This window comes from Spinacia oleracea, chromosome 5 (genome assembly GCF_020520425.1).
Source record: "Spinacia oleracea cultivar Varoflay chromosome 5, BTI_SOV_V1, whole genome shotgun sequence".
Lineage (NCBI taxonomy): Eukaryota > Viridiplantae > Streptophyta > Magnoliopsida > Caryophyllales > Amaranthaceae > Spinacia > Spinacia oleracea.
Window position 1 is genome coordinate 36,545,102 of NC_079491.1, and position 9,382 is coordinate 36,554,483.

The 9,382-nt window shown below is 34.8% G+C and overlaps 1 long non-coding RNA gene across 1 annotated transcript; it reads left to right on the forward strand.

Annotated features, from left to right (window-relative positions):
* Positions 1 to 4,058: 4,058 nt before the first annotated feature.
* LOC130460837 (uncharacterized) lies at positions 4,059 to 5,364 on the forward strand. Its single transcript, XR_008920976.1, has 2 exons — positions 4,059 to 4,351; positions 4,591 to 5,364. It is a non-coding gene; the product is annotated as an uncharacterized lncRNA (long non-coding RNA).
* The last annotated feature ends 4,018 nt before the right edge of the window (positions 5,365 to 9,382 follow it).

The following is a 9,382-nucleotide window of genomic DNA, read 5'->3' on the forward strand; positions in this document are numbered from 1 at the left end:
CGGTCCATCTATTCTTGGTACTCAACATCAACGTGGAGTGGACCCTTAGCATGCAGGTAACTAATTTGTTTAACTATTCATTGTTACTTCGACAAATCAATTAATTTGTTTTCATTTGATTGTTTTATTAACACTTTACTTTACTTGTTTTTGTTAGTTGGCTTAGGGTTCACTTTTCATGTGGCCATATAACTAGTGGACTCCCTTACTACAAGGATGCACTTGACCATCAAAAAGAGACACATGTATTAAATATCTCACCTTACTAATTACTCAAAGGCTTCGTTTGTTTATTAGTCTAGCAATTCAACTTAGGTCATGTTAGATGTCCTTTAATATGGTCAACATAGGTGAAGTTAGGTCAATTTGGTCAACTAAGATCAATATAGGCAAACCTAGGCCAACTTAGGTCAATTAAGCACCCTCAACTCATTTAAGTCAACTAATGTCAATATGAGCCAGCTCGATTCAATTTAGGTCAACTTAGGTGAGGTTTGGTCAACTTAGGTCAATTTAAATAAATTTGACCTCGTCCGTTTCAAGTTAGGTCAATTTAGGTCAACTTTGTCCCACATTAGTTTTTTACACTTCTATTTTAGGAAAGACCTCCACAATTATTGTAACACCTCTCTCTTTCCACTACCAAAAAGTAGGGGTGAACATGGGTCAGGTACCCCTAATAGCATTATCGGATCGGGTAACTGATAACCAATAGTGCTAAAATTGATATCCATGAATCGAGCCGTTAAGTTCTAGTACTCGTACTTCGGGTACCAAAAACTTCGGATTGGATACCGGGTACCCGTTATAATATCCAATCGGAAAAAATTAGAATTCATAACTAGATTATTGTAATATCATTCAACACTAAATACCAACATCAGCACATGATTTTGACTATATTACTAATGAAATTATAATTTACTCAAATTATACATTGATTATTAACATTTTTATCTCCGCAACCATATCAAATACCCAAATTTCGGATGGGGTACCCAGTTTTTTGGATCGGATACCAATTAGGGTTTTGGATTTTTGGTTTTACTGATAGTTTTGCTCAACCCTACCAAAAATTAAAGGCCCACCCCCTCTCACATTCAAGTTAAAATAATACCGTCACTATCTCATTGTACATCTACTTTTTCATTACATTAATATTTGATAACCAAAAAACAAGTAATCTTGTAAAACTTTGTGTCATTATAAGTGTAAACTAATTTGGGACGGAGGGTGTAGAAAGTTTTAATTTCAATAAGCGTACTCTACATTAGGTTAAACAACCTAAAAAGTTCAAGTAGTTAGATTGGATTCTTGTTTTACATATTATTTCTCTAAATTCTTGCGGTTTAGAAAATATTCCACTCACTACTTATCTATTCATAAATCAGAATTTTCATTACTCCTATAAAACGTGACAACTTGTTTTTAATTATAAGCAATGTATTATGTCGTTTGAAAGTAGAGAATATGAGCATACACCTTCTGATTGATTTTTCGAACCAAAATATAATAATTATCAATCATATGTTTGGTTGTTACATTCTTGATTTTATATTTAGTAATAAAGTCCAAGATATTATTTTATTTTAATTATTTATATTAAAAAAGAGGTGAATTATAAAATGGCATTTGTCATCACCACATTTATTTCCTCTCTTTTAGTATAGCATACTAGTATAGTACCCGTGCGAATCACGGTTTATAATCTAAATATAAATTTGTTTGAAATCTGGTAGAGAATTATCATCAATATAGAGTTTAAAGATATTCTCCAACAAAAAAATAATTTATGATGGATAAATTTGTTATTGTTCATTCGGTGTCTTACTTATTCAAACAATTAAAACAAATAAGAGTACATAGATAATATTATTTTCATTCTCATTCACCGCTTGGGTCAAGCATAAAGTTATCTCACATGCCCTTCACTTTGATAGTAATACCCACTTAATACTCTCATAGTCGCATGTCAACCGCATTACCCGATCACTTAACACATATCTAGAACATTTACTTTATTGAGTTATAGATGACTTTGAGGTGCGGCAGGACCATGCACACCCACACCCGCACCCGCCTATGTACATTTCGCATCTTCATCCCTCCATCCATGATATAAACAATACTCACCCCTATGAACCCCCGTCTCGAGAGGTACAAAATAAAATACATCCTCTCTTCATCACCCCCCCTTCCCGTGTATCCACACCCACCCCTAGACTCGATTTTTTTCTTTCTGGTATTTTAAAACTCTATTATAGATCCTCTGAAAATTCGTTTGTCTGATTACAGTTATTGAATAAATAAACAAAATAGTATAATATGTAAGTTAATAGTACTTTTTAATACATTCATAATCAATCAGGTGGAGGATTAACGACTCGCTCAGGTCTAATCTAAAACCCATGATCGCCCCTTCACTCGCGACGAATACATTTTTTAACCGCATTATCAAATAAACTTTCCTCCATTGCCGCCCACGACAACGGAGGTAACAAAGCGACTGAAAATCACCCTCTTTGATCAAAGAGGGCAATTTATTGGCTAAAAAGGGAGCAAGTAGTCGGCCTCTTAGATAAGATTTGTTGTACGTACATGGGGATCTCCCAAAAAGCCCGTCCCACTAACAATATGACATCCCTATATTCGATAAATAATCAAATTTTCCTTTCAGCTAAATTTTAAATATATTGACATGAGTTTATTACGAAGTATAAAAATTAATTGTATTAGCTATAATATTGAAAAAAAAAGTGATATACATAATTAGGATTGGGTGTGTGTTCTCAAATCCTATCAATTCAAACTCGCCCCATCACCAAGGTGGGTACATGTTATCCTTATACGCATCAACCAAAAATCTCTTTTTGTTAGTCAACATTAGTCAATCATCTACTTTTAACTTTGTCGTAAGACCAATTTAAAACCCAAACTCGCTCCATCATCAAGTGTGATTCACCATTTACATATATAAATTTTATTTTGCACGAAATTTTAAAGTGATATTGCTATAATTTACATTAATATATAAAAAGTATTTTTTTTATTGCAAAAATATTAATAATACGGAAACTTAATCATCTAGATCTTATGACTTTGGACATAGTTAATTACGATTTATTAGTCAAAATTTCAATCAACATGCTCTTAAGACTTCAATAATATGAGCAAATAAACTATTATCCGTGTTTCATATAATTATATTACGATAATGAGAATGTGGAAAAAGTTAATTTTGATATTTAAGATTAAGTATAGGGTTCTTACTAAAGAAAGTATATGGCTATGGGGCTCATTTTGTTATATTAGTTAACAAATGGCCTATAAAATGTTTGAGACAACCTTGTTAAATACATTAAACCAATACTTAACTTTTGTTATGCATATTTGTATTCATTATATAACACAAATTCTTAAAAGTGTATGATAGTATTGTAATTATATAATAGTTCAAGCTAAACTATTTTATGATTTTCTACACGACAACTTTTGTGTAAGACCGACAGAGTGTCTTACCGAAAAGATCACTTTGATTGATTAACGTACTAATCGATTTCATTGCTTAATTAATCGGTTCATTGCTTAACTAATTAGTCCCAGTGCTTAACTAATTGGTTTCAATATTTAACTAATTGATTCTAGTGCTTAACTAATTGATTTCATTGCTTAACTTATATGACACCAAGGTGGTCTTTTGTGTAAGACCGTCTTATATAAAATTTTGTATTTTCTATATCAAAGGAACGTTCGAAGGTATCCGTACTCAACATATGACACAATTTCTAAACAAAACTTGATAGTACTTACAATTAATAATTATTTATGTTATAAGAGAGGCAAATCAGAAAACGACATTTGTCATCTCTACATCGATTTGCCTCTCTTTTAGTGTAGTACGGAGTATACATAGATCTATATCTAGTATTTAAAAACCCAAACCCTAACATCCATGTGTCTTCCTTCTAGAGTATTTTCCCTTCTATCCCACGTGTCAGTTTGTCACTCCTTAAACTACAGACATGCAATTGCTCCAAGCCACGTGTTTCATCCTTTTATAAACTATTTTGTTTTCCTGGTACCATTCTCAAATTCTTATGGCTCCTCTCTTCATCTTCTCCATTATTATTCAATAAGTTCTCACATTCAAATGCCATGAATTCGTTTCTCTAACGCCAACCCTTCCCTTTCCATCTTTTAATTAGTTAATTATTAGAAAATTAATTGGAGTTGTTAATTGATTCATCAATGGCGACAATCAATTTGAAACTGTTGGAGTGTGTAGAAGCTTTATCAGTCAATTAAATAAATCCATTAGAACAACGAGGCATTCTTTTCAAGCCACAATCAGGTACTTCTTCCCACTTGAGTTTTTTTCCTAATAGATTTGTAGTTAATTTTAAATCAGCTTTCAATCTTTCTTATATATCGACAATTGTTGGTACATAATTTCATAAATATTTGTGATTTACGATTACTGATATTTTTGGCATCAATGTTTATAATTACATTATTTCATATATCTGGGTAATAAAGAGTTCTTACTATGATATTTGTTAACAATTCACATGCATTGTCCTTCAAAAGCAGGTTGTCGATGGAAAGATGATGTTGGTTTCTGCTAGATGTACTTTGGTTGAGCATCATGTAATACTTTAATTATATACTCCATTAATACCCACTACACCACACCCAATACGGAGTATTATTCATGTTCTATTTTACTGTTAAATCATTTTACTGTTTGCATTTAACAGGTACTTTCAAGTGTTTTAACTTTCACATTCCAAATTTCAAGAACTTTTCAACAATTTTACATTCTAATAACTGATTTTTTTGTGAGTTTTGTGACAGCAAAAATATAAATTCTTATCTAATTTTCAATCTTCGTTACATACTTTGTATAAAAATCGGGAAATATATTTTTTCATGTTTGAAGATTTTGGGAAGTTCTTGATTTAATAACGAAATATAATACTCCAACAACTTGCCTGGTATATATATTTAGTGAATATATTTTGAGTTGGATCTGTTGAGAATATTGTTTGTACATAATAGCTCCATTGAGCAATCAAGTATTAGAGGGTGTACGGGAGAGGAAGGACAAACAACTACTCCGTAGAATAATTAGAGTTATGGCTCTCCGTCAACCAAAGAAGTACATACGTGTATACAACTACGACGAATTGTCAACGGAAAAAAAAGCCTACCACGTAAGAGGGAGCAAACAACCACAATCGGTTACCCCGTTTGTCGTAACTTAATTCTTCCATGTCGAAGTGTTTATTCACTTTAATTTATCCACATACTTTGGATGTTTTTAAAAGTTGTTTCACTGTTCTATGGTTCAAATGGCTAAATGTATTTTGGTGGCCGGATTTATACTTGAGTAGTAGGTTAACTTTTACTTATAGGAAAAACTTTCGATCTATGTTTATAAAAATATATATGAAATTTGATTGATAATATAGCATTGTACTTGATTGGGTTTGACTATCATCTTTTCGAGAATTAGTTCTTATATTTTTTTTGGGTTTGATATTTGATAAAGTGTAAGAAAGATGACCATCATATTAAGAATACAGAGTATAAAACAACATGTCAACGAAAAATAGTTCAATTAATTAGCCCTATAATCAACTCGTTCGTAGAACGGGCCAATGACCTAGTTTAAATTAAGAAATTGATATGAGTAAATAAGTAATTCCTAGTATAATCAATTATTACGATAAGTAATTAGAATATTTTGGGTAAAACATATACAAAGTATATTAATTACTTTATCATTGGTTAGTTACCAATATTATAAAAGAGGAAAATTAGAGCGGCATTTGTTCAGCTCCACATCAATTTGCATCTCTTTTAGTATAGTACTCCATATATATGTTTGTTAAAAACTAAAATAAGCCAATTGTTTAGCCTAAAATTTTTGGAGGAGATTTTTTAAGTAGAGAGGACTACCTGTTAGTCGCGCATCATTTTTCTTGTTTACCACTTCTTCCTTTTTTTTTGGATAGGTTGTTAGTAAATAAATTCAACTATTAATATCTTAAATTATCAATTAGTAAAATTATTTTTAGAAAATGTAGTATTATGTAAGTATTTAGCCATATCCAACAAAATGCTACGGAATACATGACTATGTTCATCATAAAGTATTAATAATCACAAAAAAACAGAAAAGGTAGTGGTATATGTGAATATAATAGTTAGTGTAAAATTAAATAGTTGCATCTAAAAAATTTATGAATTACGTAGTAAAGTAGTAGATAGATTAGATTGCACAACAATTGCTCATGTTTAAAGAAGCTACATAATTATTTTTTTAATGTAGTACAAAATGGAGGTGATAATTATCGAATTTAGTTGCTAAAATAGACATGTATACCATAAAGTGAAAAGGATCCATTAAATTTGCCAACTACACAGGCACATTACGTCATTTATCATACCATCTAATTTTTCAGTTAGATCATCTTACAATTAGTGTAATTAATTTTCTAGTTGTGTGAGGGGGTCGAAAAAGCACGAGGCTAATGCGTGACCTTGTCCCTCGTGGGTGTGACGTTTCTTTTTTGTCAAATCAAGTGTAATTGGATTTCCTGTGAGTTTACACCCAATTGACTAGTAATATAGGAGTCGACATTCAATTTTTAACGACAATGAGAAAAACTGACAAAACCCGGTTATCGTGACATAAAGGGAGTGCAATTATGTTTGACCACGACGGCCGTAGGTTCCCTTGTGATCCCTGGTGTGGGGATCTCTCAACATACACCCGCAAGGTAGAGATTGAGGGTTCGGGGGACTGTAACTACTGAGAGGAGTACTCGCTCTTCGATAACTCCAGAGGCAGGATATCCTTACTAGCTCAGCATAAATAATTGAAGGGACATGCGTTAACTATTAAACTAATCTGAGTTGATTTTAACAATATGCAACATATAGTACTAGATCGAACGCGATTATCTGATTTAGATTGTTTTAAGGGACCTAGCATGATAATCCAATTTCCCAACATATTATCTTTATTAGGCGTGATAGAACAATCAGATTTAATTAGTTTAACAGTTCATAAAAGGGCGAGGAAAGCAATTAAACCATGGAAGAGGGACACATTACGACGCACCCTTGAGAGGTGCGTCACGGTTCTCAGAAAACTAACCACTTTGACTTTGCTATTTCTCCTTTTATTTAACGAATCTCAAATTACAGGACATGATACGTTCTGTTCGATTTTTGGATCGATTGCGACAGAACGCGTGATCAGTTTTGCAGCGTGAGGCTTAGGCTTAGGGGTTTAGAGTCAATACTAAGAATAATAATTGTGTGTTGTGTCTTTTTCACGTCGAACTTGGGGCTATATTTATAGAAAAGAGTTCGTGGAAAGATAGAATTGTAGAACTCTAATCCATGAGGAATTAGGAAAGAACACGTCCCAGGTATTTTTAAAAATGTTTTTAAAAATTCTCATTTTCAGGGCTAGCTAAACGAGAAAACCTCCTTGTTTTTATGGGACGTAAAACGAAGGAAAATCTAGCACATCGTTCTTTTTTGGAAAAACGGAAAACCAATCCTTTAATTTTTGGAAAAAGGGAAAACCAGAAAAAGTTATCGCTGCAGCGACTAAGGACCTGCGCGGTTAGTGGCGCAGACCCCGCCGGCTAAAGATGGCGAGCCTGTCCGCTAAGGGTGGACACCCCGTCCGATAGAAGTGGACGAATCTGTTTTTGAAATTTGAAAATAAGGTCCTACACGATTTGTGATGTAGACCCCGCCGGCTGAAGATGGCGAACCTGTCCGCTAAGGGTGGACACCCCGTCCGATAGAAGTGGACGAATCTGTTTTGAAATTTGTTTGTGCTTTTTGAAAATAAGGACCTACGTGGTTTGTGACGTAGACCCCGCCGGCTGAAGATGGCGAGCCTATTTTGAATTTGAAGACTTTATTTTTCGAAAACTGAGGGCCTGCGCGGCTAGTGACGCAGACCCCGCCCGCTGAAGGTGGGTGAGCCCTGTCCGCTAAGGGTGGACGCCCCGCTCGCTGGAGGTGAGCGAACCTGAATTCTTTTTCTTGATTTGGGATTCGCGTGCCGCGGTCTTGCCTGATTGAGGTGGACAAGTCCCTAATTCATTTTTTTCTTGTGATTTCTCTTGAGAATTTCTTTTTTCTTCATTCTTGTAGGAGCGAATTCTTTCGAGGGATGCTCGGACTTAGTTGTAACCTGAATGTGGGTTGACAACGGGTTTAGACGGACCTTTGTCTTGTGACCGTCTTCTTCTGTGGCTTTGAGCTAGTATTTACGGCTCAATCTTGCCACTACCTGGGTCCTTGATCAGGGGACTATGTATAAGTGTCAATGGCGACCTTTGTCTTGGAGTCGTAAACCGGTTTTATTTTTTGAGACATCCAAACACGGGACTTCGTACAGCGTAGTCTGGGAATATTGTTTTAACTTTGCATATTCTCTTTTGAAGTATATATTTTCTTTCGAGCCCCCAAGCATTCGTGCTTGACAGTCATTTCTTGTTGAAGAGGTTCCTTGGGGATACGCATTTTGTAATGTCCTTGATCGTGTTTGGGATTGTGCTCGTAAGTGCGAGCGATCTATGTAGTGGTATGCTACTTTTAACAAAGCCGTGAGGTGCGACTTTCAGAAATCGGCAATTTTCGAGTCGAACGGATACAGCAGGGCCCTATAGAAGTCAGGGGCCTCTTTTTTTTTTTGGGTCTGGGATCATTTTCGGCGCCCATGCCTGGGCGTTAAAGAGCGCTGGGCGCCGAAAATAATTTCTGGCGAGGTTTCTTGATAACACAGTTGGCCTCTTGTTCGTTCGTTTTCTTTTTTTTTTCTTTTGAACGCGTTCGTAAATGTTCGATACTTAGAAAAGATGATATGTATGTGCGAACGAGCGTTCATAGAATGGCCGTTGTGTGCGGTCCATTAATCAGTTTGTTTGAATCCTTTTTTTTTTGAGCAATGACTGATTTTGAATAGTTTGCTTAGAAGCTTGATAGGGTTCAGGCCCATTTACGAGGTGGGCTCAAGCACCGTGCCCTTTCGATCGTTCAAACATTTGCTTCGAGATCTTTTATTTTGCTATGGTCGTTTCGTAGCTTAGAGCCCCCAAGTATGCATGTTGGGATGCTTCTTTTTGGCGTACGATTTTTGTAGGTTCTTTCGAGAAAGATGCCTAGGGGTTCCGCTCGTGTAGGTGCGAGCTATCCCTGCCGTGGTAGGTAATATTTTGCTACCTTTAATCATTAATGTAGAAGTCGTGTGGCTTGCATTTTGAATTTGGGTGATAAGTAGTCTTTGCCTCTTTTACACATGCTCTTGGTCGTGCCTGCATTAGTGCAATATGCCTTACTCCCTTTTTTA